We start from the raw sequence: 15,925 nt of genomic DNA, 5'->3' as shown, positions 1-15,925 counted from the left end.
CAGCTTCTAGTTGTTGTTGTTGTTAAGTGCCATTGATTGAATCAGTGAGTTGGTTCCAATCCACAGAAATCCTGTATAGGGTTTCCAAGGAGTGACTGGTGAGCTTGAACCACCAGCCTTGTAGTTCAAATGGCTTTGTAGCTGGCGCATTAACCCATAGCACCATACCGGACTGCCAGCAATCCCGACAAAAGCATCTGTTTCCACCATTTTCTTTTCTGCCTCTGTCTGTGTCTTTGTTCATTCTATTCTTTTTATAGCTCAGAAGTGATTAGGTTTAACATACACTTTAGAGAGAAATGGCCTCATTAACATAACAAAACCCATATTTCCAAATAGTGTCAGACTTGTTAGGTGCCATGAGTCGGTACTGACTCATAGGGACTTTATGCACAGCAGAATGAAACTGCCTGATCCTGGGTCAACCTCACTACTGTTGCCACGCTTGAGTCCATTGATGCTGCCACTTGGCCAATCCATCTCGTTGGAGGTCTTCCTCTTTTTCTCTTACCCTCCACCTTACCAAACATGATATCCTTTTCCAGTGACTGTTCCCTGTTGACAATATATCTAAAGTATGAGAGATGAAGCCCAGCCATCTTGGCCTAGGAGCACTCTGGTTTCACTTCTTCCAAAACTGATCTATTGGTTCTTTTGGCAGTCCATGGCACTTTCAGTATTCTCCTCCAACACCACAACTCAAAGGCATCAATTCTTCTACGATCTTCCTTATTCACTGTCCAGCTTTCACATGCATATGAGGTTATTGAAAATACCATGGCTTGGGTCAGGTGCACCTTAGTCCTCAAGCTGACATCTTTGCTCATCAACTCTTTAAAAAAGATCTTGTGCAGCAGAGGTTGGAATTTCAACACATATTTGCAGAGGGAAGGGGACACACAATTTAATACATAATGTTGTCATTACATGCCGTTGAGTTGGTTCTGACCCATAAATGACCCTGTTTAGGGTTTCCAAAGAGAGGCTGGTGAGCTTGAACCGCTGACCTTGTGGTTCAGTCCAGCACATTATCCCATAGCGCTACACCAGGACTCCTATAAGGGGCCTAATTTGTGTGGAAGTAAAACTCAAAAGTTCATTGTCCTAGAGTTCATTCCAACTCATAATGATCCAATAGGCCAGGGTTATTGTTGTTGTTGTTAAGTGCCATCGAGTCGGTTCCGACCCATAGCAACCTTGTATAGGGTTTCCAAGGAGCAGCTGGTGAGCTTGATCCACCAACCTTGTAGTTCAAACAGATTTACAGTCTGACACGTTAGCCCACAGCACCACACCGGGACTCCTTGCCCTTTAAGGTTTCCAAGGCTATCATCTTCACAGAAGCAAGCTGCTACGCCTTTCTCCCATGGAGCAGCTGCTGGGATGGAACTGTTGATCTTTTGGTTAGAGGTTAAGTGCTTTTAACCATGGTGCCACCAGGGGTTCTTTATGGAAAACAGACAAGTAAAACGTTAGTCATTAGGAAGAGGAAGAATATCCAGGAGGACTAAATGTAATCTATGTATTGAAACATGGACAGATTTCTTTAAATGCTGTAATAGATAAAAAATGGTGGTAGTAGTTATGTGTCGTGGAGTCGGTTCCGACTCATAGTGAACCTGTACAGGGTTTCTGAGGCTGTAAATCTTTACAGGAGCAGAAAGTCTCATCTTTCTCCCGCAGAACAGCTGGTAGTTTCGAACTGCTGACCGTGTGATTAGCAGCCTGACTCATAACCACTACACTACCAGAGCTCCTTGGATATAAAAATGAATAGTAGGAAACACAAAATTCATAGTAAAAGAAAACATGCACTTAAAAAATACACAGAATAAAATGAAATATTTTTTTCATGGGTGCATATATCAAGAAACAAATGCCTGCAATCTAGACTGAATTGAGTATGGATGTGTTAAAGGAATGGAATAGAATTGGATGTAAGAGATATAGGAAACTACATGGGCTTATGATGGTAATATGTCAGGAGTGAGGGATACGACTGACGTGATTTTGCACATCTGTGGATCCTGAATGCCTAACTACATATTATAAATAACATATTTGCTATTGTTATGTGCCGTGGAGTTGGTTCCGACTCATAGCGACCCTGTACAGCATTTCCGAGGTTGTAAATCTTTATGGGAGCAGAAAGCCTCACCTTTCTCCTGCACAGCAGCTGGTAGTTTCGAACTGCTGACTGTGAGATTAGCAGCCCAATTCGTAACCACTACGCTACTCGAGTTCCTTAAATAACATATAGAACTATAAATAAAATGAAGCTAAAGTAGGAGTATCTGACGCTGTATATGGTAATTTCCCACCAAAATATCAATGTGCACAAAGAAAAAAATGAAAAATAGCATCAACAATACATTGCCAGACTGGAGAATGAATTTTAGTAACTGTTAGGTCAAATTAAGCTAGAACATGCCTATCTTAGGACTTAGTGATGAGATAGCTTCATGAAAGAGAGAATCCCTGCATAACTGACAGGCACTAGGAAGGTATTTTAACCTACCCCTACACCCTTCTCCTCTTTGCCCCTGGTCCTTCATCACTTCTAACTGAACAACCTAGGATTTGTATCAAGCAGAAAACGGGGATACCATTCTTTGGTAACAAAGGACCTTAAAATACTAAAGTCCAGAAAGTAATCTCAGATCCTATTTTCTATATCAGAGGCAACCAAATAACGGACAAAAAATTGTCTAAGATATTTGCTGCAGCATTATTTATAATGGTTGGTTGATTGGTTATGTGCCGTGGAATTGGTTCCAACTCATAGTGACCTGTACAGGGTTTCCAAGGCTATACATCTTTACAGGAGCAGAAAGCCTCATCTTTCTCCTGAGGAACAGCTGGTGGTTTCAAACTGCTGACCTTGAGGTTCACAGCCCGATTTGTAACCACTACGCTGCCAGAGAAAACTGAAAAATACCTAAAGGGTCAATAATCAAAGAATGGTTAAATAAATTATGTTGTAACCATATGTTGTTGTTAAGTGCCTTCAGTTGTTTTGACTCATAGGGACCCTTTATAGGTTTCTAAGGAGCAACTAGAGGGTTTGAACCACTGACCTTGTAGTTAGCAGTCCAGTGCTGATCATACATATCAAACATATCATACATACAAACCATATATATCAACATATCAAACAACCATTTCAGGCAGAGACGGTGACGTGGAGAGATGGAGCAGCTGGAGACTCTAGACTCAAGGAGGGAGAGGTGCTGTGTGCTGGTGGCTGGGGGGCTGGTGTGCAGGCTATATCGTTTAGTTGTTTGAATAGTTACATATTCCTGAGTGTTTCAGTGTACATCCAAAAAAACCCCCCAAAAAACAGAGGGATTAGAAGCAAATGCTGTTGAATGATGACACATGGAGGGGATTGAAATCATTGCAACAAAATGAAATATGATAGGATGAATGTAAAGCTGATGCTCTCTGATGTAAACTACCACTCAATTCACAATAAAAACTTATATATATAAAGCAAAAACCCCCACCCGTTTAAGTCATGTTTTGAAGAATATTTAGACAATACTAAGTGCCAAGTGCAGAGGACAAAACTAAAAGCATGGCATTGTTTTTGTGTTTTTAAAAGTGAAAGAAATGCATCTATTAAGGCTTGTTATTGTTTGTCATCAAGTCGGTGTGACTCACGGCAATCCCGTGTTACAATGTAGAGCTATGTTCTGTAGGTTTCTGTGGGCTGCAATCTTTATGGCACTAGAGATCTAGGACATTTTCTTCTCTGGTGTTGCTGGGTGGGTTCAAACTACCAATGGTCTTTAATACACAAGAGCAGAGCTAAATCATTGGTGCCAGCCAAGGACCTAGACTAAGGGCAAATAGGTATCTTTGGATGTTAGCAACAGGCCTGATTTCAGTTGTCTTCCTTGCCTTTTCTCTAGTTTTCAACTTTTCAACAATGAATAGAAATTCTTTCATAAATGATATTTTAAAACACATACACCTATGCACAATAGTAACTAATGCTTATTTCATAATCTATTCTAGGCAAAGTTCTAAGAACATCATGGCATTAACTCATTTCACCCTGACAACAGATTAAATAGGTGATAATTGCACCCATTTAGCTTGTAGCTAAATGACACAACCTTGCTTGCCAGAAGCAAAGAGGACTTGAAATACTGATGGAAATCAAAGGCTACCACCTTCGGTGTGGATGGCACCTCAAAGACTCTGGGGTTTAATATATGGTGTCACCAAGAGTCAGATTAACTCAACAGCAACAGGATTGGTCTTGGATCTATATTCAGTCATTCATGCATTTAAAAAGTATTTATGGAGTTCTCATTATATACCAATATCAGAATTTGGTCTGCAGCTATTTTGTTTTCCAATTGGGTTAGGGGTGGTAATCAGCAGCTTTAACTAACGATTTAAGCATGCCTTCAACTAAACTCTGAATTAACACAAATGCAAATCCCAGCACCAGAAAACTATTGGCCTATTGGCCCTAAGGAAACAAAGAATAACTAAAGTTCAACAGGCTAACAAGGTGAACAATGAACTCCGGTTTTGCTCCCTCACAAAATCATCACTTTTCCTTTAGTGGTTGGCTCTACTTTTCCAGAACTATTTCCAAATTCTGAAGTCATGCAACTGCTTTGAGACCTTATTCACAGGTCTACTACAGTGCTTTTTAAAAAAATATAGTTTGAGCCTTTTCCTTATATCAGTGCACTGTAGCGAAACATCCCACTGTAAGCTGTCAGGGGACCAATTGAGAAACACAAGAGGAAGGTAAGAAATATTGCCTTATGGATTGCTGGACCAGCAATCAGAAGGTATGGCTTTTCCAGCTTCGCACATTTCTAACAAACTCTGGGTTGGAACTGACTTGATGGCACTTAACAACAACAAAAATAAAAATACTGAGGCAAGACCTCTTGGTGCCTCAGTTTCCTCATCTATGCAATGCAATTTAATAAGATAAGTAAAGTCTATTTTAGTTCTAACTTTCTGTAGTTCTTGTGTGGTTTGGGATTTTGTTTTAGTTAGCCAGTTGATTCCAACTCCTTGGCAATATCACGAATGCAGAGCAGAACTGTTACATAATTATCAAGGTTGTGGTCTTTCAGAAGCAGATCAGCTGGCCGGTTCATTGAACTGCTTCTAGGTAGTAGAAGCTAACTGTTTATGTCACCCAGGTACTACTTGTATGATTGGGAGATAAGAAAAAAAAAAAAGGAGGGGGAGATTTTTATGTAGAGGAAACCAGATTCTTCATCTTGAATATTCCTTTAGGAGATCGCTACAGTATCATCATTACTGCTTTGAGATCTGTCCCCCGTCTCCAAATTTAGGCATCCCAATGTCATTTTTCCTATTTTGCCATTGCATAACTTTTACCTCTGTGACTTCTATAATCTCCTCTGTGAAAATACTTTTCCCTCTTGCCCTCTAAGCCACCTGCTAATTGGCGGGGGTGGGAAAATCCCACCTGTATGATAACCTCTCTCCTGCTAATAAATGGCACAAATTAAGATGATCACACTTAACGTATATTCCACTTGAGGTTAAATAAGGGAATGTTTTATTCTGTGTAAGTATCTTCCAGCTGTAGGAAGAAAATGTTAATCAGACATTAAAGATGCCAAGAAATATAAATTCAATATGTAAATAGCTACTTTGAGTAATTAGCTATTTACTATTTAATAAAGGCGAAATAAGACTTCCCAGTTCACCACAACACTGGTGAAAAGGCAACACAAAAGGTACCACAACAGGTTAGTGTTGACAAGAGCCTACAGTCCCAATGAAACACCTAAAAGTTTAATCAGATTCTTATGGCATTAAAGAGCGCCAACAACAGAGCTTGAGGCAAATAAACCTTGTCTGATTAGTAAGAGAGAAAAATAATGGGACAACTTTTATACAGCCCACAGAGTGAAGTCATCAAATACCTGTGGTCATCAAAACCTTTTTAATTACATCTAACTTCTGCATGTGAGAGTTGAACCATAAATAAAGAATACAGAAGAATAATAGATGCATTTGAATTATGGTGTTGGAGGAGAATATTAAAAGTACCACGGACTGCCAGAAGAACCAACAAATCTGTCTTGGAAGAAGAATGCTCCTTAGAAATTAAGATGGTGAGATTTTTGTCCTCTTGCTGATTCCTCCTCATGGGGTTACTGTGTGTTACAAAGTAGAACTGAATTTCTTATGGTTTTCTTGACTATATTCTGTATAAAAGAAGATTCATGGGCCTTTCTTATGTGGTACTGCTGAATAGGTTTGAACTGCCATCCTTTGTTAGTAGTCAAATATGAGAAGTTAGCACCACCTAGGAAGCTAGCTAAAAGCTGTTGTTAACGTTCCATCGAGTCAGTTCCAATTCATAGCAACCTGGTATAGGGTTTCCAAGGAGCAGTTGGTGAGTTTGACCTTGTAGATCACAGTCCGGTGCTGATACTACTGCGCCACACCAGGAGATGCTGTCAGATCAATTCCAACTCATTACAACTTCATGTACAACAGAGGAAGCACTGCCTGGTTCTTCAATAGTCTCACTATTGTGGTTAAGTCTGAGCCCTTTGTTGCTGCCATTAGATCAATTCATCTTGTTAGGGCTCTTCCTCTTTTTCATTGATTTTCAACTTTATGAAATAAGATGTCCCTCTGCAGGATCTGCTTCTTTCTGATGACATATGCAAAGTACAAGAGATGAAGTCTGACCATCTTTCTTCTAGGCAGCAATCTGGCCATATTTCTTTCAGAACACATTTGTTCATTCTTCTGGTAGTCCATGGTACTTTCAGTATTCTTCTCCAACACCATAATTCAAATATATCTATTCTTTTCTGGTCTCCTTTACTCGTGGTCCAGCTTTTGCATGCACATAAGGCGATTAAAAATATCATGGCTTAGGTCAGGTGCACTTTAGTTCTCAAAGTAACAACTTTACTCTTTATCACTTTAAAGAGGTCTTTGGCAGGAGGTTTGACTAATGCAATATAGCTTTTGATTTCTTGACTGTTACTTCCATGAGTGTTGGTTGTGGGTGCAAGCAAAGTGAAGTCATCGACAACTTCAATCTTTTCTCCTTTTAGGCTATTTATTGGTCCAGTTGTGAGGGTCTAACATATGTTTCACCGTAAGTCAGGTTCCGTAGGGTTTTGTGGACTGTGATCTTGATTGAAGCAGTTTGTCCAACTTGTCTTGGGTGTGACTTGGGTGGGTTTGAACAGCTAACCTTTGGTTAACCAACTACTTGTGCCTTCCAGAATTCTTGCTGCCTTTTATGACCGTGCAGGTTGGGCCCTGCACAAGAGGCCCCAGCCAAGGGACACAAGGTGGAGCTGAAAAGTACCTAGCACTCTGGTTACCAGGCCAGGTGACCTAACATGAGACCGCTTCAGTTCTAGAAGAGGCACATTTTCCTAATCGGTCTACCTTCAGAGTCTGTCTTTTTCTGATTTGTAGGAATTATGCTAGCTGTAGCTTTGATTGAACATAGGAAAACGATGGTGAAGGTGGCAGGGACTGACTATGGGGTTCACACCTAGCTAAGTATTCTTTCAAGTGCTGACATTGCAGTGGTGGCTCCCAATAACTGATACGGTATCAACACAAGTATCTGGGAAGTGTTGATGTTCTTTTCCTGTGCCCCTATTACTCTCCTATGAATCCATAATGTCTAAAAGTTGGTACCACACCATTTTAGTAATTAGTAGAATTCTCTCCCTTGTATCTCTTTAATGCTTTCAAATGAACCTCTGCAATTATGTAATATACTACAATGTAATAAATGCAATATATCTCTGTTCTTAACACTGACTAGGAATTCAACAAATATTTGTTTCATCGTATAAGCAAATTAAATCCCAAATCCTCAGAAACAGGAAGTACATCATTTACTTTCCTTAAATCCTTTTCAGTCTCTAGCACTGAGTGCTGAATACATTTTGTTGTTGTTGTTAAGTGCCGTCGAGTCGGTTCCGACCCATAGCGACCCTGTACAGGGTTTCCGAGGGTGTAAATCCTTACGGGAGTAGAAAGCCTCATCTTTCTCCCGTGGAACAGCTGGTAGTTTCAAACCGCTGACCTTAAGGTTCGCAGCCCGATTCGTAACCACTACTGGAAATCCAAGATTATTCTTGAAGGTTTTTGAAGATTCTGACCTTCTTCTCTGGGTTGCTTTATTTTGGGCTGTTTTTCATTGAAGGGTGCAGGTATTCTAATGGAGAATATTCTACTTAAAGGCATATGTTTTGTGCTTACTTCTCTGCTTTCCTTCTCCATCTTCCTCTACCCTGCTCTGCACCTAGGGAGGCTGAGCACTTGAACTGTACAGACAGTTTCAGATAGGGTTCAGTGAATGGGCACCCTGGTAGGAGATTGGAGGGAAGAAAGGAAGAAATTGAGGTCTGGATTTGATTCTTCTCACTTCTTCCTAAGAGGTGACTTCAGGGTGTCTGTGTCCCTCAACCTGAGGTTCCAAGGTGGTCTTCTCATCACAACTCTCTCCTTGTTTGGTACCAATAAGCAATCTTTTATCTCATGCCACTAGTTCTGTGTGATTGATCCCAGGTGATTCTCCTACATCCCATCTAAGTCTTTGTAAATAGTCTTTTTGTTATACCCAAGGGAGGATTACCCAGGAAGCAAGGTAAGCATGGTCTTACTTGTGCTTACTCACTAATTTACAAGTGAACAGTTTCACATATTTTTCACCACATTAAAGACCTTGCTTGTTGGGTAATCCATCCCAACTTATGTCTTCCTCAAATTGCCCATTAGAATATGGCAGCTGTCTCATCCGGTCTAAAATGGACCCTTTGTCTGACTAACTAGCACCATGCAAAAGCATAAATAAAAGACGTAAAACAGCTGGAAATCTGGCCTTCTACCCTAACCCTACTTTATAGTTCCCTTTGAACAAAGACACTAACATTGTTTATGTCATTTTTAAGTTCATTGTTAGCCTTCACATCTTGGTTTATCAGCTTCTTATCTTACCCTCAACTCCAATGTCTGGCCCAGAATCATCTTCTCCACCTGGGCTAGATCATTTTTAAATGAATTTCCCTTGTTTCCTATTTGTCTCTGGGGGACATATCCCAGAATTCCCTGAGCCGGCTTCTTTCATGGGTTCAGCCCCTGACAGTAATATTCTGACAAGTTACCACAGAATAGAGAGTGAGAAACTCATGCAGCCTTTTCCTATTAATAATCTGAAACTTGTTGAGGTAAACCCACATTTTTCCATTTATGAGAAAACAATTTACTCCTCTAGTGCATCAGTTGAAACTTCAATCTCCTTGCCACCTAGAGTTGGCATCTTGACATACTCATATTTGGCAAAGTTACTGGACCTTGGTCTAACAGAGTAGTAGCTTTAATAGATTAATTCCTTACATTTGGGACCTTGGGTTATATAAAATTAAATGTGCTCCCTGATGTTATCTGTTCTATAAATCCAAAGTTCTGTTGTATTTACATAAAATGAAGGTTCATTAAATTTTATTCTCCTTGTACTCTGTCCCCAAAATGGTGCTATAAATTTTCTTCTCCTGAAGTTCTTAGTGATCCAAAACACATCCTTTAAGGCGATCAACTGATAATGCTCTGAAACAGAAATTCTGCTTCTAACTACAGATATTTTTTTTTCCACAACAGGTCTTATGTAGATTTGTCTTGAAATCTCTGTGTGTAAAATAATAAACACTGAATGCTGAGATGAAACAAATGAAAATACCAATGTCTCTCCATTTCCTTGAGAAAGAAAAGGCCTTACTTAGGAAATATTCATGAGAACACAAAGAGTGTGATGAAACAGGGCTCATATGCTGCTTAAATGTCAAGTCAGGATCAATAATCGCTTTGAGACTTGATCCTAGTAGGAATGGTTATGAGAATCGGATACTCTCAAGTATGACCTTCTGAAAGAAATGAATAGGGAGTAATTGATGAATTGAATAAAGCATATGAGTGATTTTAAGTTAAATACTAGTAATTGCTAGATACCCAAGAATGAATCTTGGACAGAAATGAAGCTAGAGAATTTGCTAGAGTCCTCACCAAAAAAGGATAACTGAATCATGTGTGCTCTCTAAAATGGTTATATGATTATAAAGTGCTCCTAGAATCGCTGACCTGTGAGAGAGATATCTTCACAAAAACAGGCTGAGGAAATGTCAGGATACCAATAAATGGTCCCATTGTCTCAATTCTCATAAGCATTCAGAGGGCCCCTGAGAAGGCTCCCTGAATATCACTAGAACTTGAAATTCTAGAACTATGTTTTTATCTCAGAGGCTCTGAAGATTGTTTAGAGGAGGAAAGAAAACATCTAAATATCTGCTTCTTGATTAAAGAAAATGTGTTAGAATAGGTGAGAAATAGCTAGAAAAAATTCAAACTAAAGCTGAAGAAAATGAAAATAAGTCCATGAGAGCGAAAATATGACCTTGACTATATCCCACCTGAATTGAAAGATCATCTGAAGAACAGATGTGATACATTAAACACTAAAAACCGAAGACCAGAAGTGTTGTGAGATGACATCAAGAACATCATACATGAAGAAAGCAAAAAGTCATTAAGAAGACAAGAAAGAAAGAAAAGATCAGAATGGATGTCAGAAGAGACACTGAAAAGTCCTCTCCAGCATAGAGATGCTAAAACAAATGGAAGAAATGAGAAGGTACAAGAGCTGGACAGAAAATTTCAAAGATCATCTTGAGAAGATAAAGACAAATATTACAACAAAATGTGCAAAGATCTGGAGTCAGAAAACCAAAAAGGGAAAACATGCTCAGCATTTCTCAAGCTGGGGGAACTGAATAAAAAATTCAAGCCTCGATTTTCGTTATTGAAGGATACTCTGGCAAATTATTGAATGATGCAGGAAGCATCAAAAGAAGATGGAAGAAATACACAGTCACTGTACCAAAAGGAAATGGTTGATGTTCATCTATTTCAAGAGGTAGCATATGATAAAGAGCCAATGATACTGAAGGAGGAAGTCCAAGGTGCATTGAGGTAATTGGCAAAGAATAAGGCACCAGGAATTGATGGAATAAAAAATGAAATCTTTCAAGAAAGTGAGGCAGCACAGGAGACACTCACTTATCTATGCCAAGAAATTTTATGACAGCTATCTGAACGAGATCTGTATTTGTGCCCATTCGAAAGAGAGGTGACCCAACGGAATGCGGAAATAATTGGACAATATTTTTAATATCCAATGCGAGTAAAGTTTTACTAAAGGTAATACAGAAATGGCTGCAAGCATACACTGACAGAGAGCTTTCAGAGATTCAATCTGGATTCGGAAGAGACTGTGGAACGAGGTATATCATTGCTGATGTCCGATGGATCTTAACTGAAAGCAAAGAAATCAGAAAGATATTTACCTGTGCTTTATTGACTACACAAAGGTTTTCAATTGTGTGGAACATGACAAGCTATGGGCAACATTGCGAAGTATGAGTATTCCGGAACACTTAATTGTGCTTACGAGGAATCTGTACATGGACCAAGAGGCAGTTGTTCAGACAGAACATGTGAACACTGAAAGGTTTAAAATTAAGAAAGATGTATGACAAGGTTATATTATTTCACCATACTTATTCAACCTGTATGCTGAGTAAATAATCTAAGAAGCTGGGTTATATGAAGTAAAACATGGCATCAGGATTGGAGGAAGACTCATTAGCTACCTGAGATATGCAGATGACACAACCTTCCTTGCTGAAAGTGAAGAGCACTTAAAACATTTACTGATGAAGATCAAAGAGCACAGCCTTCGGTATGGATTACATCTCAATGTAATGAAAACAAAAATCCTCACTACTGGACGAATTAACAACATTCTTATCAATGGAGCAATTATTGAAGTTGTCAAGGACTTCATTCTTCTTGGATCAATTAACAACACTCATGGAAGCACAAGTCAAGAAATCAAACTACGTATTGCATTAGGCGAATCTGCTGCACAAGACCTTTTAAAAGTGTTGAAGAGCAAAGATGTCAGATTGAGGACTAAGGTGAGCCTGACCCAATCCATAGTATTTTCAATAACCTCATATGCATTTGAAATCTGGACAGGGAATAAGGAAGACCATAGAAGAATTAATGCATTTGAGTTATGGTGTTGGAGAAGAATATTGAAAGTGCTATGGGCTTCCAAAAGAACAAACAGATCTTTGTTGGAAGAAGTGAAGCCAGAGTGCTCCTTGGAAACCAGGAAGGCCAAACTTTTTGCCTCATACTTCGGACATATTGTCAGGAGGGACCAGTTGCAGGAGAAGGATAAGGTGATAAGGTGGAAGGTCAGAGAAGAAGAGGAAGACCCCCAACGAGATGAATTAGCCAAGTGGCAGCATCAATGGGCTCAAGTGTTGCAACAGTAGTGTGGTTGGCCCAGGACCGGGTACTGTTTTGTTCTGCTGTGCATAGGTTCGCTGACTTGGTACCGACTCAATGGCACCTAACAACAACAAGCTAGAAAAAAATTAAAAATTAGTGTTGATTTTCTCTGTCTGGTCATGACAAATGTTCAGAAGGCTGGAAAGAGTAGGCACCATAACAAAAGGTAGATGGTGATATTGCTATTTGGCGTGCTTGTATTAGGACCCAGGCATGTGGTTGACTTTAGGATGGTTTCTTGTTAATAAAAAGCAAATAGAAATCAAAAGAGCATGATTTTACTAGCAGTCATTTCTAAGTCTGTAAAACTACCAGTCTAAACTCTGTAACTTCTCATCTCTCAGTCCCTGGTCCAGTACCCTTTTCTCCATAGATTGTCTCCTGACGAACTCACTTGCACCTGGTGATTGGCAGGCTAATAAAATAATTCTCAATTAAAACATGGGTTTTTAGCTGATTCTGACATTGACATTTATTCTGGAATATTCTCAGCTATAGAAGTCAGCCATTTTGGTCACTAACATTGTCTAGTTATTTACAATTTGTCTGTTGCTTTGTGCGGTGCTATAGGATCCGCACTGGATTGCTAACCACAAGGTCAGTGTTTCAAACCCACCAGCTCCTCCTTGGAAATGCTATATAGAGTCATTATGAGTTGGAACCGGCTCAATGGCACTTAACAGCCGCAACATTTGCTGATATTGCACTAGGTGTTTGATCTTAGAGAGGCACCTGGAACATACTACATGTGCATTTTGATTTTCAGGTGTTACATAATTTGATATTTTGCCTGCACATATATTGAATTGCTAAGCAAAGTTGCATGCTTTTCTCGGATACTCTACACATTGAATTGCACACACAAAAACCAGATCATTGAATGGCTGACCCTGTATTCCTCTAATCTCTCTATTCTTGTAATAGAATCTTCCACACTGTCGGTTCAGTCTCATGCCAGACTGACCTGGAACAGGGAGTAAAAGAAGTCTATCTTGTCAACAGATCTTAAGCTTATTGTCAACAAGTCCTTCTAACCCAGTGGCTCAGTTTTCCAGTCTCTAAGTTGTTAGCAACAACTTTTCTTATGATTTCTCCCAGCAGTCTCCATATTGCCATATGCCTTCACCTCTGCTCTTCTTTCTTTGAGATAGTTCCCCTCTCCTCTTCTCATGACTAATTCCTACTCAGTCTATAGATTTCACTTTCTCTAGTTAACTTTCCTGACTATTTCTCATGTCCTGGTCAGAGACTCCTTAGATATATTCCCAAAGTACCATGTACTCACCCCATTAAAGCACAACATCTCACTGATTTTGATGCTTTACTAGATTTCTAAATTCCTCACTAGAAGACAAGTGTCATGACAACAGAGACCACAGCAGATTTCTGCACAAATTACTCTCTCAGACACCCACTACCATCAAGTTGATTCTGACTCATCAAGACCATGACCCTCTGAAGAGTTTCAGAAGGTGTAAATCGTTACCGGAGCAGACAGCCTTATCTTTCTCTCATGGAGTGACTGGTGGATTTGAACCACAAACCTTGTGGTTAGTAGCCTAACACATAACACACTATTCCACTAAGGCCATTTATTGTTGTTGTTAGGTGCCATCGAGTCAGAACTGACTCATAGTGACCTTATGCACAGCAGAACAAAACACTGCCCAATCCTGGGCCAACCTCACTACTGTTGCCACACTTGAGTCCATCGATTCTGGCACTTGGCTAATCCATCTCATTGGGGGTCTTCCTCTTTTTCTCTGACCCTCCACCTTACCAAACATGATATCCTTCTCCAGCAACTGGTTCCTCCTCACAATATGTCCAAAGTATGAGAGACAAAATTTGGCCATCCTGGCCTCCAAGGAACACTCTGTCTAATGGCTAGTGATCGTGAACATTTCTTCATATGTTTGTGGGCTGCCTGAATTTCCTCCATGGTGGAGTGACTGTTGATGTCCTGTGCCCAATGGGGTTATTTGTCTTTCTCTTGTAGAGGTGTTGTAGTTTCCTATATATTTTAGAAATAAATCCCTTGTCTGATGTGCCTTTGCAAAATATTTTTTCCTATTCTGTGGGTTCCCTTTTTACTCTTCTGGTGAAGTCTTGATGCACATAAGTTTTTAATTTTCAATATGTCCCACTCATCTATTTTGTCTACTTTTGCTTGTGTAATTCAAAATGTTTCCCTGAATTAGTGCGTTCACATTTGTCCCTATGTTTTCATTGATGGGCTTCACATTTAGGTCTTTAATCCATATTGAGTTGGTTTTTGTATAAGGTGTGAGGTGAGGGTCTTGTTTCAATCTTTTGCATATCGCTTTCCAGTTCTGCCAGCACCATCTGTTGAAGAGACTATCACCTCCCCATTCCACCAGAAGTGGAATTCTCCACATCTGGTTCATCTAATACAGAAGACACAGGTAAAGTTGCTGGAACCTTGGAGACCAAATATAAGTGGTGTGAGGATGGTCTGACTTTCACAGAAAAATGGAACACTGATAACACTCTGGGAACAGAAAGAGCGATTGAAGACCAGATTTGTCAAGGTTTAAAATTGAGATTTGATACTACCTTCTCACCAAACACGGGAAAGAAAAGTGGTAAAATCAAGTCTCCTTACAAGAGGGCGTGCATAAACCTTGGTTGTGATGTTGACTTTGATTTTGCTGGACCTGCAATCCATGTTTCAGCTGTCTTTGGGTATGAGGGCTGACTTGCTGGTTACCAGATGACCTTTGACAGTGCCAAGTCAAAACTGACCCGGAATAACTTTGCAGTGGGCTATAGGACTGGGGACGTCCAGTTATACACTAATGTCAATGATGGAACAGAATTTAGAGGATCAGTTTATCAGAAAGTATGTGAAGATCTTGACACTTCAGTAAACCTTGCTTGGACATCAGATACTAACTGTACTCATTTTGGTATTGCTACTGAATATCATTTGGATCCCACCACTTCCATTTCTACAAAAGTCAAAAACTCTAGTTTAATTGGAGTGGGCTACACTCAGACTCTGAGGCCTGGTGTGAAGCTGACACAGTAGACGGGGAAAGCATTAATGCTGGAGGCCACAAACTTGGGCTTGTCCTGGAACTGGAGGCTTAATCCAGCTGAAGAAACCTCTGGGAATGGATAGCAGAAGATTTGGCCTTAATATATTTCCATTGTGACCAACAGGCTTCCTCCCCCCACCCCCACCCCAGGTAGGTGATCAACACAACAGATGATCTAAGCAGGAGCTGTGTTTTCAGTCCTGAGACAGTTACTTGTTGGCTGAGTTCTAGTTCTATTGGTTCTGTCTAGTTCCCAGTGCTGCAGTTGTGTAGTGTCACCTACACATAATTTAAATGTATTTACCATTAATGCGCCTCCACCAATATTGAAATAAACATTTACCAAACTCTGAAAAAAAAAAAAAAAAGCCCTCAGAGTATTTATTTAGATATTTTGTCAAAAATCAGTTGGCTGTATGTAGATGGGTATTTCTGGATTCTCAATTCTGTTCCAT

The 15,925-nt window shown here is 39.8% G+C and overlaps 1 pseudogene; it reads left to right on the top strand.

Annotated features, from left to right (window-relative positions):
• LOC102825204 overlaps positions 1 to 15,522 on the top strand; it is a 30,213-nt pseudogene extending 14,691 nt beyond the window's left edge.
• Positions 15,523 to 15,925: the final 403 nt, after the last annotated feature.

The sequence above is a fragment of the Chrysochloris asiatica genome, unplaced genomic scaffold, assembly GCF_000296735.1.
Source record: "Chrysochloris asiatica unplaced genomic scaffold, ChrAsi1.0 scaffold00040, whole genome shotgun sequence".
In the NCBI taxonomy this organism is placed as follows: domain Eukaryota; kingdom Metazoa; phylum Chordata; class Mammalia; order Afrosoricida; family Chrysochloridae; genus Chrysochloris; species Chrysochloris asiatica.
This window is presented reverse-complemented; position numbering and strand designations above follow the sequence as displayed.